We start from the raw sequence: 16,860 nt of genomic DNA, 5'->3' as shown, positions 1-16,860 counted from the left end.
TCAGACTTAAACCGTAAGAGTATATTTGGTTATTTGGTTATTTAAACGTGTCCAAGTCTAATCCAACCACTTGCTCTTGACCAAAACTCGTTACCATCTTTGTCCAACTAAATTAATAAACAAGAACTTATTTACTTAAATAGTGTATTCAACGACACACATAACTTTTTTACCAGTACAAAATGAGGACAAGGTCCGTCAAGATACGAGAAATGTGTTTTCCTGCACGAGTAGGTATTCTAAAGTGGGAGAGCCTTATTTGGCGTGTTCATTCTATTCCCCAGTATGGCGGACCCATTCTCCTTGCGGACTTGTCACGCCGCTTTACTGCGTCGCAGTTGTTTATGTCGCTGCGTGTGAAATCATTTCACTGAAATGGCTTTATTTTCCAAATTATTTTATGCCATTCACGGCTGGATTTGGTTGCAAGATAAGGCGGAGTTGGAGTTGTTTCCTTTGCGCTAAACTTAACGTTTTACTTATTTTTACTAGTACTTACTTACAAACAGATGCTTGACATTGACATATAACAGTCACTGGTTACCTAGGTTAGTTTTGATATTGACATACTAGTGTTCACCCACGGCTTTGCATGCGTAAACCATTAGTCGAATGATCCAGCAGTCGAATGAATTGAAATTACCGTAGGAGTTTCCAAAAATTACATCGTGGTCTCTATTGCCGTTGCATTATAAGCAACAGTGCCATCCGTGGGACTGGCGGGATATAGAGTAGATAATGTGTTATTCAAGACATCGTTATCAACGCACTGAAATTCAACCAAATCCATAATTATCTTAGGGTGAAGAAGTGACCAACAAAAAGTTTACCGACAGTATTAATTAGGTTCGTTATTAGGGATAGTGCAAATCCGATAATCTACTTATCATACGTAAATAGCACGTATTTACACTACGTGTAGTTTTACAAGAGCTTGTACTTTATAAGTATATTTGTTTTATTTCAACGAATTTGGAGTAAAAGTTGTAAGTTTGCTAACGTCTGATACGCGGAATAATAGAATGATAGCGTTCGCGAATTTTCTCTGTCCCCATTCACCGACGATGTATTCATCAAAGTTACTTAGTACGCCTGTCGTAGCCCTAGATGCAGAGTACGACGTGTCTTTTGGTCCTTTTTCCTTGTCTGGTTTAAGTACCAAAGTTTTTGCAGGTGGTAGGACCTTGTGCAAGGTTCGCCCGGATTGCTACCACCATCTTGCTCGCTAATCCTGCCGTGAAACAGCAGTGCTTGCACTGTTGTGTTTCGGCGTCGAGAGTAAGACAGCCGATGAAATTACTGGCACTTGAGGTATCCCATCTTAGGCCTCTAGGTTGGCAACGCATCAGCAATCCCCTGGTGTTGCAGGTGTCTATGGGCGGTGGTGATCTCTTATCATCAGGAGACCCACTTGCTCGTTTGCCATCCAGTCGAATATAAAAAAAAGTACTCCTTAGTGACGCGCTTCTAAAAAAAATCACCTAAAATAGCAAAATTGAGATTTACGTTTCTAGGCTCTCATTCCAGCAGATTTTGACGTCTATTACTAACGGTGCCTTCGCTCTACCATGGGTTGTTCCTACTCGTTTAATTTCCATTAATGTTGTAACCGGTACATAAAAAACGTTATGTATACCCGCAAGAAATATGTTATGTAGAGTCAATTTGATTCCTAGGACACCATGAAACCTAATAGTAAATTATTTATCGAATGACGTAAAATTTTATTACGACAGGGATCTCTGGTGGCTTAGGAATCAAAGAATTTGTATTGTCTGTATTTTTCTTGTCTTAAATGTTGATAGCATGACTCAGCGTCTCTACTTTGAGTGGGTCCCGATAGCTGATATTTAAGTTACCACAGTTCTACGTAGACTTGTTTATTCCTTTTTAGTTTTTATTTGAGTAAATTTTATTTGACAGTCGGCAGCAGTCGGCTTTTAATATTTTAAAATATTTTTCCATTTCTTACTTTTTCGGATGCTTTTTTGAAACTGATAGCTTAAAAAAATTATAACATGTTATACTTACTCATATACAACCCAACAGTGTATAGGTTCTGTTTCAATCTTAGCGGTAGTAAACTAAAAAAAATCTCTAGTATTTCCAAGAATTTTTTACTGTCGAAATGTTGCTTTGTAAGTACGTTTTAATCGGATAAGTTGTCCAGTTGGGCAAGCAGATGCCGGCGCCGGCGCAGGTCGCGCGGTGACATCGGCGCTGCGTTTATAAGGAATAATTCAATTCATGAGTGCTAGCTTTGTGCAGGGTTGAACAAGGCCTTTCTTTTACTAAAAAGTTTTGCCAAGGTACAATACCTGTCGTATTCTTTGACTGAATGACTGTTAAGAAATGCCTTAGGTACCTACCTACACCTAAAACTGATGCGGACGTATAGCTTGTGTAGTATCTTCTACGGGACTTGGATTAAAAGTTTTTGAATTCTGGTTGAGTTCGAAACGCGCCGGTCTAGTGTGGTGGTGGCGATAGATGGGTTTGTGTGATTTGTGGGTGTTCTTCTTACAGTGTGGACTGGAAGGGACTGCATGAACACACATTTCTTGCATAAACGTATATCATAAGGTTGCGGGTGAGCAAAGTAATTGTTTCAGTTCATTGATATGGTCCTCCGCAAAGTAACGCCTGATTCTCGAACTTGTTTTTCTTTCAAACGATGACGTATTTTTGATGTATTTTTGGTGCCAGTCAGAGTCGCGGGCCGCTTGATGCAATAGATTGTTCAAAGTTAGTAACTCCTCGGAATCGATAAGATCTGAAAGAAGTCGATAAAGGATTCGGATCTAGGCAAATGCAAGCAAGCGCCAAATGACATGTCGCCGTAGGATGTGCGATCTTTGTGAGGTTTTGTGAATACGTTGTAAGTAAACCTAGTCTGTAGTAGATTGTTTTATGGGATCTTCAAACAAGTCTACTATTTCTCAAGGAACGGCAACCATTGTCGTGCACTGGGTCAATTCTAGGGCAGGCAGCTGGTAGCTTGTGCCTGCAGCAGCACGCCACCCTTTGGCAGCGGGGTAGGCAACACTAGCGATGGTTATCCTTACTGCACGCCACACCGTAACTCAGCCTATGTTATGGATGCCCTTGGGCGGGCTGATGGTTTTCATCGAGTGACTGGCTGCTTGTTTCCCCCCCTAAAAACAGCCAAAAACATATACTTTTATTTCACTTCAAATTAGCGTTCTTTTCAAGCCAGCGGGCAGCCCTGCGCGCGCGCAGCGAGCCGCGCAGTGGGGCAAGGGCGGCGTGTCCCTATACGGCGCACTCGCCTTCGACGCACTCTCGGTTTTCAGCCGCCGCACGATTAGAAACGACTGCTAAATAAATAACCCTCGATAGTCTCGAACCATAAGGAGATGTAACATGCTGTATAATGAACCCCCCTGGGCGATCGACGAGTCGCACTGGGCCAGTGCAGATGAAAGGCAAGGCTTGCAAGTAGTCAGTGTGGGTCTGCAGAACTGGACTTTGGCTCCGGGCTGAGGGCAGATCTCATTATGATTGGTTTTTGGACTCCAAAAAACCAATCATAATTTGATTGCTTAGTAGCGACATCTCTTGTCTGGGTGAGCGGTTGGTTCCGAAAGATTGTGACGTCTCTCGATGAGAGCGGAACATAGATGTCGCTAGTGCTGCTGCATAAGTAGCGTAATAGAAATCTTTAAGATCTTTTTTTAAGGAAACAGATATCCTACCTAACCCTGCCGTCGCTTTATGTTTTTGTAGTAATCATGTATGTTAGGAAGAACATATGTGATTTTCCCACTAACGTCGATAAGCCAAAGGCTACTAGAAACACAGGGAAGCTTAAAGTTCCATCTTACAGACTGGCTAAAACCAAAAGTCTTTTCTGGGAAATTGCATACGTTTTTTATAATAAAATCCAAAAAATATTATAAATGAAACGGATACAAAATTCAGATCTATTGTCAGAAGACATTAATATCAAATGCGTATTATAAAGTTAATGATTATATCATGGACAGGGATATTTGGAATAATTCGATCCGCATTAGCGATCCCTTCAAATACCGAACCTACTGTGTTAAAAATAAAGTTGTGTTAAATACTTGTGATGTATATGTCGGCGGCCAATCGTAAAATCCGCCAGATCACATATCATTTAATAATATTGTAAATCTGTTTTAAAAAAAAATATATATACTTCGTTGAGTTTCTTGCCGGATTCTTCTCAGGCAGAGGTTTTTCCGAACCGTTGATTTTTTTGACATTCATAAGTGCTTGTTATAGCCTAAATTGAATAACGATATTTTGACTTTGACTTTGACTTTGAAATAAGCAACCTGAGATATGTATGCATAGGAAAAATTCGTGTCTAGATCCTGTCCAGCGGTGGTGTAGGGGTATAGCACGCAGCACGGATTGCTGAGTACCTGGTTCGATTCCCAGCGCTGGTCTCTTTTTCTGGTTTTTCTGTGCATCCATGTCTCAGTTTGTATTTTCGACAGATCTCATTATTGCAGTGGCAGACGTTGTGCTATGGAGAGCGTATCAGCTCGTTTGTGGTGCGCGTACCGCGGCTTCTGATGGGGACCATCGCGAATGCTGCCTTCTAGTAGAGAGACGTGTTCCAGCCAGTAGCGGCGTTAGGGTAGGGCGCGGTGGGGCGACCGCCCAGGGCGCAGGACTTAAAGGGGCGCTTGAAGCCTAGAAAATTCCCAAAAGTTGGGAGCGCAGTGGAAATCTTGTCCAGGGCGCTGGAAGTGCTAAAACTGGCACTGGTCCAGCGGTGACGGGGCACCATGCCGCATAAGAATGCGATGTCAGAGATGGTGACGATGGCGGTGGGATCCCGTCGTTTTGCTATCTACATTTTAGTTTTTTTTTTCCTGTTATTAATTATTGTATGTTAGTCTGTGAGTTACCTATTGATCGAGTCGTTTTCGTGTTGCCTGAAGTATTTTTTTTAATTATTTATTTATTAATTTGATCGGAACCAAATATATATTTTTTTACTTATCATTGTTACTGATTTTTTTTGAGTGAATATCTCAGCGCGAATATTTAGCGGCGGAGCTCATAAAAAAACGGTTCGAATTAATTAATAGCGCATTTTCTTTTTTTAATCTCTCAAAAGGCCGGCATCGCGCCTGTGATTCCCCTCGTGTCGCGGGTGTCTATGGTCGGCGGTGACTGCTTTGTATCTTTATATGTTTATTATAACATATTTGCTGGGCGTCGGGCTACCGTGTGTCGTCAGTGCCTGACGTTTTGTGAGATAATAGATGACAGGCTAACCAGTGTTCCTACCTGATGTTTTTATTTATGTTTTATATTGAATTTTTATATGATTAATGTAGTTGCACAGTGTATTAGTAATAACTGTAATGCTGTGTAAATAAAGTTATGTGCAATAAATAAAAAAATAAATATCAGGTGATCCACATGCTCGTTTTCCCCTCCTACATAAAAAAGTATCGTTAATTAGGTAAAAGTACGACTTACATGCCAGAATGCATCAATAGAGCTATTGATTTTGACACAAAAATATTACAATAAGCCCTCACGCGAGTCAGATTCGCACTTGGCCTGTTTTATGTTGCGGTAGTTCGAACGCAGGGATGCGCCGGCGCCGGTTGCGCAACGCAGGCGCGCGTCCTCACGGCGCGCCATCTGGCCGTGCCACCATATGGCTAGAGCTTTACCACAATTACAACATAGACACACCTTGAGGGAGCAATATCTGCCTCTTTTGGACCATTGGCATTTTGTAAAAAAAATCAGTAGACATCCCAGCGTAAAGAGACAAGATAAAGCTTGAAGGTACTCATGGGTATGTGTCAAGGGCAATAATGAGCCCTATATCTATCGAGAACATGTTTATGAATCACTTCAAGACCTGGGCGCCAGATGGCAAGGGGCGCCATTTTCCAGTTTCCATGGCATAATAAAGTTAATAGCGCTTTTTGAGAGGCGCGGAGGCGGTGTGGACTATCTTGCGCTACCTTGGTCAGGGGTTGGAGCCGCGCTGTTCAGGGCAGACTCCGCTGGGCCCAGCACACGGTTGATGACGGGCTTGTCCAGGCTCGGAATTTATTCGTTTAATCTCCTCAACATATGAAGGAAGAATGAGGTTTATATTATTATGATGACTGGAGGAAAGTTTACAGCAGCAGCACTTGTAGTGCGCTGGTGCACAGGATATTTGAAACGTTAACCAATCTTTAGGGTTCCTCACCTCAAAAAGAAAAAACGGTACCAGAATTATTCTTTTTTCTAACATACTGTGTCCTAGACTTGACTATCTATCATTACTACACTATTTTTTATAGGCAAATCGTCTCAATTGGTACTTTCAACGTTTTTACAGCCTGTTTTTGTTGTAAGCTATTCAGCAGATATCTACATCTTGACAGAATTTTAGATTACAGTTCTATATACATATAGTCGATAGAGTCGTATACCGTACATATTTTGGCCAGTACATCAAGAGTGCCTCTCAAATACCTACATATTTAAAACATGGTAGTTTCATCAATATCCCCTCGTAAAAGTATGAATATTTTAAACGAAAATGAAAACACACCTGCCTCATCTATTTGGTACATATCTCGTACAGAAGTAGGTTCTCAGTCCTCATTCAGCAGCCCGTCAAGCCCTACAAGCTGGCCCTACTACGAAGTGCAAAATTCGAACTTGGTATCTTGCCGTCCCGCTGACGCTAATATCATTCAATACGTGAGTGAGAGGGACGGTAGGTACGTACGATACGAACTTCGATTTTCGTATTTCGTAGTAGCCCCCCTGTCGCTGTCGTTGCCAAATCCCACAGATGCGAACGACACGGTCTGTGTTGGTAATGCAGCATTTTTCGCTCTCGATATGGAGTCGCGAGCCTCTAGGGGTGTCACAATCGGATTAATATCTATATATATAAAAGAAGAAACTGACTGACTGACTGACTGACTTATAGATCAACGCACAGCCCAAACCACTGGGCTAGAAACTTGAAATTTGGAATAAATGTTCCTTAATAGATGTAGACGCGCACTAAGAAAGGATTTTCGAAATTCCACGGGATAGGGAAATATCTAAACTTTTTTCGCTTCTTTGTTTGTAGTCGAATCTCTGAAACTATTGAGCCGATTTTAAAAATTCATTTACCGTTAGTAAGCTACACTATCCTTGATTGACATGGGTTAATTTTTTATCCGGGATAATGCAAAATTCCCGCGGGATAGAAACAAATGAATTCAATTACGGAGATGATTAAAAAAATCTTACATATTATGTGATATGACTATCCCCAAATGACAAAGGCTACTTTTTCTTCGGGAAATTACAAAATTCCCATGGGATAGAAAAACTGAATGCAACTTCGGGGATGATTTAAAAACTCTTACATCAATAGAAAGCTACACTATTCCTCATTAGTTTAGACTACTGTTCTTTGGGAAAATGCAAAATTCCCGCGGGATAGAATAAGTGAATTCAACTTTGGGTCTGATTTTAAAAAGTTCTTTTAACAAAAGTAAGCTACAGTATTCCTGATTAACATAGGATACGTTTTTCCGTAAAAATGAAAAATTCCCGCGGGATAGAAATAAGTAAATTCAACTTTGGCACTGCTTTTAAAAAAAATCATATGATATGACTATCCTCGATTGACATAGGCCACTTTTTTTCGGAAAATCCAAAATTCCCATGGATAGAAAAACTGAATTCAACTTCAGAGCTGATTTTAAAATTCTTCCACTAATATAAGCTACCCTAATTGCTGATTGGTATAGATAACTCTTCTTTGGGAAAATGCAAAATTCCCGCAGGATAGGTACATAGAAGTAAGTAAGACAATCCAATTCGGAGCTGATTTCAAAATTCTTTCACTAATAGTAATCTGCAGTATCTCTGATTGACATAGGCTGCTTTTCTACAGAAGAATGCAAAATTCCCGCAAGATCGAAATACTTAAGTAAATTCATCATTGGGGTTGATTTAAAAGATATTTTACCAATTGGGAGCTACATTATCCCTGATTGGCATACGCTACTTTTCTCCGGGAAACGTAAACTCCCGCGGATAGCAAAAAGTGAATTCAACTTCAGGGTTGATTTATTTATAATTGTATCCCTAACTCTACCTGAACAGTAAAATGACTGGCTGACTGACAGACAACGCATAGCCAAAACTACTGGTGCTAGAGACTTGAAATTGGCATAGATGGACCTAAAGTAATAGAGAGGTGCACTAGGGAAAGATTTTTAGAAAATCCCATGGAATAGGAAAATATCTCAACTTTGTTTGTTTCTTTGATTGTTGGGGATAATCTCTGAAACTATTGTTGAGTTGATTTAAATAATTTATTTCCAATAGAAAGCTACAATATGTCTCTCATCGACAATTAAGAATACTAAAATAGATCATAACAGTAATTCATGTCCCGCGGGGACTTTACAATTTCTCGAGATACAATCCTATATCCTATATCGTGTAGGAAGTCGCCGGCAAAAGAAACGTGTAGTACTTTAACGTCTTTAACGTTTCAGCGAAACAGGGTTTCAGAGTTGATACGAATTAAGAATGATTAATTACCAATGTAGGTTGATTTTTAAATTCCAAAATGTGCACCATCTGTCTAAAACAACGTCTTACTGTATTATATTTCATGAAATCCTCCAAAAAATCAATCAAACACGAAAAAAAGGATCGCAGGAAGTAAATGTATGTTAATTACCCCAATTATCGCGAGCGAAGCCGCGGCAACAGCTAGTTTATCTATACAGCGTGTATTTTTTGATAATAAGTACCTCAAACTATAACCAGACGATGATTTAAGTGCTGTGAACTACCAGAGCGTAATTAGTTTTTTAAATATTTTCGGGCAGCAATGTAATGCGTACAATAATTTGATACGAGAGAGAAGCATTCAGTGACAGCTGTCAAGTCAACAAGCATGTGCGACGGTTTCAATTAAAAAAAAGTAGTACATTGCGTGCTAATTAATTTTGTAAGGAAAACAATAGTGTATTTTTTTTTACTAAAACATAATAAAAAGTTTGAAGTAGTATCAAAAATGCACGCTGTATAAATAAGAATAAAAATAAATCTATTCATATCTGAAACAATAAAGCGTGCATAGTGTCTGATACGACTCTATTTCCAGGGCCGGTAGGTAAGACATGCCGGAAACGTGTCGTTGTTGCACGCTCCGCTGTGGTAGATAACTACTTACCTACTTGTAAATAAACTGTTATTTTTTACTCAGGAATGGAATCTACCCAATTCCAGTTTTCTTCGAGCTATCTCCATTCTAAACACAAACAATCCGTTACAATAGCTACACGAAAACAAATAATAAAAGATAGATGCTGACGTTTCATGATTCACGAATAAACACGCTAACAGTAAATAATTAGCAATTTAACTGTCTTTGTTTGTATTGCGTTTGTTTTACAGAGATGATAGATACCTTATCAGTCAATGTTAGATCAGTTAGCAGGTGGTTATACCAAGGTTGTACTAGTACATTTACAGATGTATCATCGTACGATATAATTAGTTAAGTATTATTATTTCAAAATAAAATATAAGAGCCACTTTGTGTTTAATCGGTAAAATGAAATCGAAAACACGTTTGCATGTTTATTTGAATACCTACAAAGTATATTTGTATTAATAAAACAAATTTTTAGATTCAAAGATTCAAAGAACTATTATTTATTTATTTATTATCTATTAATTAGACAAGGAATGTTGTAAAAATAGGTGCCTATAAATATTAATTAGTATTTTTGTTTTACCAATAACTCACGTCGCCCTCATTTTCTTTACTTTATAGCGACTTAGGGCCATCTAGTGAGCAACTATAAAGCTCCGACTTATTCTACATGGCGCTATCGAAGTTTCACACAAATCGGACGCATAGGTACTTAAAGTAAATTCAATAGAATTTGACAACTTTCTGCATATTTAAGACACCCTATCGTGGGCACACTTGATTATATATGTCCCTGTTGTTCCAATTATCATCTAAAAGGAATCAAAAAAGAATAATAGTCACATCACAAAGCCTTAGGCATTCCGGTGTTTATATTAGTAGGCTGGAAGTGTCTACAGGATTGTCAGATTCTATTGAATTGGAGTTTATTAGCTGGGCGTTTTCGAAAAAAAGTGTACCCTTCTTTACTTTTGAAATTTTGGAAAAATATGTTTTTTCCTACTCAGAATCAAGAGCACAATCGATTACGAACGTTTAAAAAAAATCCCAATTTATTCATACAAAATTTTATGAGTCAGTTTTGTCACGCCCATACTGATGTATGAAAACTGTCATTTTTTGGGGTCTTTTGAAACGTCATTCTATACAAGTTCCGACGCTCGTCCTTCGGACTTCACCGCGTCCCGGCCATAACACCTGCTTGGAGAGAGATCTTTCATTTGGAGGGTCCCCCCACAACTTCGAAAGGCAAAAACAGAACCGCACTTTGCTGTCTGCCTGTCATGGCATGGTTTGACACGTTTTATATGGTTTTGCCGAGAAAATCAAAATCTGACTTAGTAGAACTTCGCCTGAAGCCCCAGGTTTCACATCAAAACTTCATCATCATCCCAGCCTATACGTCCCACTGCTGGGCACAGGTCTCCTCTCAGAACAAGAGGGCTTGGGCCATAATTCCCACGCGGGCCCAGTGCGGATTGGGAACTTCACACGCACCATTGAATTGCTTCGCAGGTGTTTGTGCAGGATTCCACGATGTTTTCCTTCACCGCAAAGCTCGTGGTAAATTTCAAATGTAATTCCGCACATGAATTTCGAAAAACTCAGAGGTGCGAGCCGGGGTTTGAACCCACGACCCTCTGTTTGAGAGGCGATAGGTCAAACCACTAGGCCACACGGCTTATCGGCTTATCAAAACTTACTTAAGTAAAATACTAGAAAAAACTTTTTTTGTTTTAAACTCCTTTGTGGTTCGGGAATCGACCAGGCATATACGTACCTATTTATTGACGGATTAGGTTTTCTCAACTGCAAAGTTAAGTCAGTCTTTCAGTCCGACTTCTCTACGTGTTAAGGGAATTAGTCCGCTTATGTTTAGAGCTGTATTTTGTGGATATGTTTATTTTTTGTGTGGCGTGGCAACCCTAGGCAACCCTCGTGCTGACATAGTTCAGCAAGCAGCGTCGTACGCGCCATATGCGCCCGCGCTGACGCCGCAGGTCCTAAGACACGATAAGACAGCCAAAGGCACCCTCGGGTGTTGGCTCAAGAAACTTTTATTTGGTAAAAATAAAATATCAGCATATACCTATGGCCCAAGCCCTCTTGTTCTGAGAGGAGGCCTGTGCCCAGCAGTGGGACGTATATAGGCTGGGATGATGATGATGATGATGATGATGATGATTTATTTATTTATTCAACTGTTTCGCACAATAACAGAATAATCAACACTTAATCTAATTAAACACAAAATAATGAAAAATGTAGGTACCTACTTAATGAATATACCTATTTATCGCGAAGATGAAAAATGGAACTCTAGTTACACCTACTTACTTAATTTTGAAGCCTTAAGAATCTATATAGTAATAGGTATTTGACATACCAAGCAACGCTTCTAGGCTTCTTTCTTCAGCTTTTCATCCCTCAACTCGTTTTAATAATTAAATTAATTAAAAAAATGCTTTATATAGCGCAATGTACCTGTAACCTATACACACCGATGTTAAGCCACCATACCTACGCCTTAACGGTTTTTTTATGGCTTCAACTGTTACCAGTCAGTAACCAGCGTTAACCACTTGATTAAGGTGAAATAGATTTATCTCCGTACCTCTAGCTAATTATGTAGATTATCTATATCTATCATGTAATCATTTTGACAGATTTTGACATTAAAATCATACATTCCGAGCCGACTCAGATAACTGCAATATTTCCAGCATGTCCATCTCTAAGCTTTCAGGTACCGCTCCACGAAGTCCTCGCAGACCTCGAGCTGGCGCGTCCGGTACCCGTCGCTGCGGCGCGCGTACTCCAGCACGGGCTCTGAGCGGTCCTCGTTCGTGTGTTTCAGGAACGTCTCCGGTTGTCGAACATCTCCCGCGCGGTGACCTGGTCCAGCAGGATGTAAGGGTACAGCATGATCGATACTAGCAGACCGAACCGCCGACACTCCTCGACCCACCGCAGGTACTCTTCGTAATCATATCCCAAACCTTCAGTTTCTCCTTCGTAACTTCATTTACAGTACTTATGAAAGTATCGAAGTAGTGCTGGAGCATTTCACGCTCGTACCGCTCACGGAAACTCCGATCGGTCGTGCAGTACCAGCACAGCATGACGTCGAAGGCCGGCGGCGCGTAACGCAAGCATTGGAAGTCCACCAGGATGGCGTTCGTCGGGACGCCGGCCTCGTGCTTGAACATAATATTGTTCGCCCACAAATCCTTGTGGATCAGCACGTTCAAGGTGTCCTTTCTCTCCGACACGTCGTTGCACGCGCCAGGACTGTTTCAAAAGTTTACCTTCCAAATCGGAATAGTGTTCCTGTGCTTATCGGAGAAGTGTTGGATGATATTGGCGGCGAGTTTGCCCCGGCGGCAATCCAGGGCGTGTCTCTGAAGTTGTTCTCGACGATGAGGTGGCCGTGCTCCTCCATGAGGCTGTATGGCGGGCGAGCGCGGCTGCGGCGCGCCTCGTGGTCGGCCACGGCGGCGTGGAAGCGCGCGACGGCCGCCAGCGCACGCGCGAGTGCTCCGCGCCCAGGATCACGAACTGGTCGTGCGTGGAGTAGCCCAAAGGGGACAGGTCGCGCATCACCAGCACGGACGAGTTGTACAGGTACGCCTTGGCGCCCCACGGTGACACTCTGGACAATAACAGCTACAGTTTATATATTACATAAGGTTTTTGACACCAGTTGCTATTGAGTATTAATTAACCGTTAATATACTAGCTCGTCAAAAAAAGCTGCATTAGGTTAGTAAGTTGTTAATTGTAGTTTACTCGTAACTTATCCCTCTTATGCAGAGGTCATGGGTTCAAGCCCGAACTCACACATCAGAGTTTTCAGAATTTAGGCGTTCCAACAGACCACGCCTGCATGCAGGCTGAATACACTGAAATAAAAATATACAAGTAAGACCTCCTTTACTGATCTGCAAATAAATACTTTTGACTTTGACTTTGACTTTGACTTTGACTTTGACTTTAGAGATGTGGGCGGAATTTTTGCCAGGAATGTATTTAGGTATCATGAACCAATAGAATCGCTCATTTACCTATCTTCTAGTGGAAACAGTTAAGCGGAGCAAGGATACGTAAGTAAAGCTTCTCTATTAGTTCATGACATGATATCTACACATTCCTGCAAACACATCCGCCACAGAGCATCCGCGCACATCTCTGATTGAAACGCAACCATACGTCCAAAATTACATTTGAAATTTGAGATGAGCTTTTCGGTAAAGCAAAATATCAAGAAGAAACCTGATACAAGTGCAAAAATGTTCAAAGACGTGTGTAACTTCCAAAACGCACTAGGCTCGCGTGGGAGTTAACAGCGCCAAGTCATGCGAATGCTAGGAGAGGTGCTATTGCCCAGCAGTGGGACATATGCCGGGGATGATGATGAAGATACTCACCCTGCATTTCCATTTCTTCCATCAGCTTGAACATCGTCATCTCCCTTCTAAAGAATTATTCTCCTCGATGAAGGTAGCTTTCGGGGAGTTGCTGCGGCAGGCTTTTCACGAACAGGGGATTTTAACAAGAGAGTCTCCTAATTTGACGGTGAGGGTCAGTCGGAAGTGGTCCCCGAGGAAGCCGGCCAAGCCCTCTGCGGCCGGTGCCAGCTCCTTCCCCACCAGCTGCCAGCCCGCCGTCTCCCCGACGCATTTCTTCACGATGAGACAGACCTGGTGGTCGGTCAGGACGTCTTCTACCGAGCACTGTTTTTTAACTTCGCCAACCATGTTGATAAGTATGTATATATGGTATTAACGGGTAGGTGACGGCTTCAGTTCTTTCAGCAGACTGGTCTAGGCTGATCCCGTAGCCAATATATACGTGCATTCGTTCTGTAAAACCTTTGTTGTGCGATATCATGCAGTGTGATTATTGCCTAATGGAATATTAAATCGACTGTATGAGAACGGTATAGAGGTTGTTTTGCTGCAGCAGCGGGTTGCCCGCAAATAGACTGTCTGACTCTTTAAATGATAAGTCAATTTGCGCTCTGTATATTATTGTCAGAAGATTACGATACAAAGAGGCACTCATAGCAGTTGATGCTGATTGTTACGTGACTTTTAGACAGGATGTATCTACCTAGAAAAGTAGCAAAAAACACAACGAATTGTAGAATAAATAGTTGGGGAAAAATCTAGCACGTAGGTACCTACCTACTTACGAGTAAGTAGTTAAATAAAATTTTCTCAAATCTGAAACCAATAAATTTTTCTTTATCGGCAAAAATATTTACTTTAATTTAATTTTTACTGTCAGAAATGTGCAGCGGAGTTAAGTTTTTTCACCTTATTAAGTATTCAATGAGGTCAAACAGTGGATAGGTATTTACAACCGGCTGTACCCAATTTTGATAACAATGTTTTAGCCTAAAATGGAATATTTGAGAAAATAAAAAAAAAAACGACCGCAAAACACAAACGACGAGAAAGAGAGAAGACAGACAGAAAGAGAGATTTACACATACATATTCTAGTTAGATATACAGGAAAAAAGAAAAGAAAAAATACAAATAAAAACAGAATAGTAAACTTTGGGTAGACGTGCACAGCAAAAACCTAGTTAGGCTGTCACGCTTTTTACAAATGTTACCCCCGGCTTTCAAACACCCCCTATATTCCACACACGCTCCGACTGTCTGCGCTTGTGTTTGCACCCGTTTTGTGGTCATCGAGGTATAAATACGTCACAAATTTCTGTTTACTTTTAACCAACAGGAATGCCCCAAAATGCATCTCTAATTTGGAACTTTTGCGTACCTACTCATTGCAGGCAATTATTGCACTTAATAACATAAGCGTTTTGTATAGCGCTATAACCAGGGCGTAAGGCGTTTTTATTGGTAAGGAGTGCGTGGCACCCAGTCCTGAGTTCCCAAGGGATCACTTGACCGGCTCAGAGCTGGGCACGGATCCAGCCCTCAGAAAAGGTTAACGTAAACGCCAAGCGCGAGTCTGAGTAGGTACGAACTTGCTCATGAACGACTTTTTAATTTGATTATCCATTTCCTTTTTCCGCGCATCAGGACATTGGCCTATCGATCTCAATAGACCGTAAAAGTTGTCGTCACCAGACTAGTTATTAGGGTTGTGGGCATGCCCAACGTGCCCACTACGGTGGATCCGCCCTTGGGTCAGGCGCAGAATCAAAATGAATGTTTGTTGGCCACGGGGGCGCCGGCTGTTTTTCGTCCCAGCCCCCTACATGGTTAAGACCTCTCTTAAGAACTGTCCCTATTATGAAAGAGACTGTACCATTAAATAAAACAAGCACTATAATATGAATAATAAAAACGTTTAATATCTTAAATATAGAACGCTACATCAGTGAACGTAATGAGATTGATTTTATTTGCTTTACAATGTCTAGACTAGACAGTAGCCTACCTGCTCTTGTTCTTGGTCTACGCTGGAGGCACTGAAATACTTGAATGGTTAATAATTGTGTATTTCCAATAAATTTTACCCCCTTATTCATAAAAGTGTAACTAATGTTAACTTTGTAAGCTTTGTAAGGTATTTTTTTGAGTTGCGACTCGCGCAATTTTTGCTGCATTCGGTTTTATACAAAATTCTAGTTTGTGCCACACGGTGACACAAAATGAGTATTACAAAAATAGGTTTTTGGTATGATACCGAAATTACGCGACTCACAACTCGAATAATTACGTTCGTTTGGCCACACCCTATAACTACTCCATTTATTTGAACATTGAACTAAACGGTAAAATTTGCACACTTTTTAAATGAAACAACGAAACAATTTAAAATTGTGTTAACTTCTGTACTAAAACATAATAAATACCGCTAATAAATGTACATGCCGGTATTTTTAGTCTATTTGTGTTCGAAACGTGTTTTACAATTTGACCTTTAATTATAACCTTAAATTAAACGCGATATAAGCACCAGTTAATCTTCATTTGTCTACCCCCCCCCCCCCCCCCTTGTTTGGCACTTATTACTGTGATAGTAGCAATTAATCGCGTCACTAAATCGCCAGAGCTCCATCACTTGCGACGTAATTTATGGATAGCCCTTTGCCAGACACAAACAAATGTATGTTATTTTGCTAAATATTATAGATTGGTTCTAAACTTTTTATGAATAAAGAGGTTAATTTAGCGCTGTAACACTAGCGCTAGTCTAGCAGAAAAGATCATAAACAGACGCAATCATTCAACAATATGCTACTTTCGCCGATCATTTCAACAAAATGTCTTTTTCGGATCTAATTAGTGTATAGAGCTCTGTAGGCTATTGAACTCCAAGCCAGAAGTAAGAGTTTTAATTTCAAATCTAAAATAAGTTGACATTAATAAGAGATTGGAGTCAAATTAGATGAGCGCTTTTAAAAAGCATAAGAATCGAAAAGAAGAAAGAATATTTAACATTTACTACGGGCTCTTCTTTTTTTCTAAGAAATATAAACTTCGACGCGTTATTTATTCAAACAAATCCCTGACATTGTCATATTTAGCTTAAATAGTAAATATTGCGACATAATTTGTTCATTGTAAGCTTTATGGCAGTAGCTTTGCCTCTGGAAGACTTCTATGGCGTTCGCTAACAAATACCTAACGATTCCTTATTCCTTAATCCAATGACATAAAGGCACTTACTGGCAAGACT

The sequence above is a fragment of the Choristoneura fumiferana genome, chromosome 16 (assembly GCF_025370935.1).
Source record: "Choristoneura fumiferana chromosome 16, NRCan_CFum_1, whole genome shotgun sequence".
Classification (NCBI taxonomy): Eukaryota; Metazoa; Arthropoda; class Insecta; order Lepidoptera; family Tortricidae; genus Choristoneura; species Choristoneura fumiferana.
The sequence above is the reverse complement of the archived record's forward strand: the minus strand, read 5'-3'. Positions refer to the sequence as shown.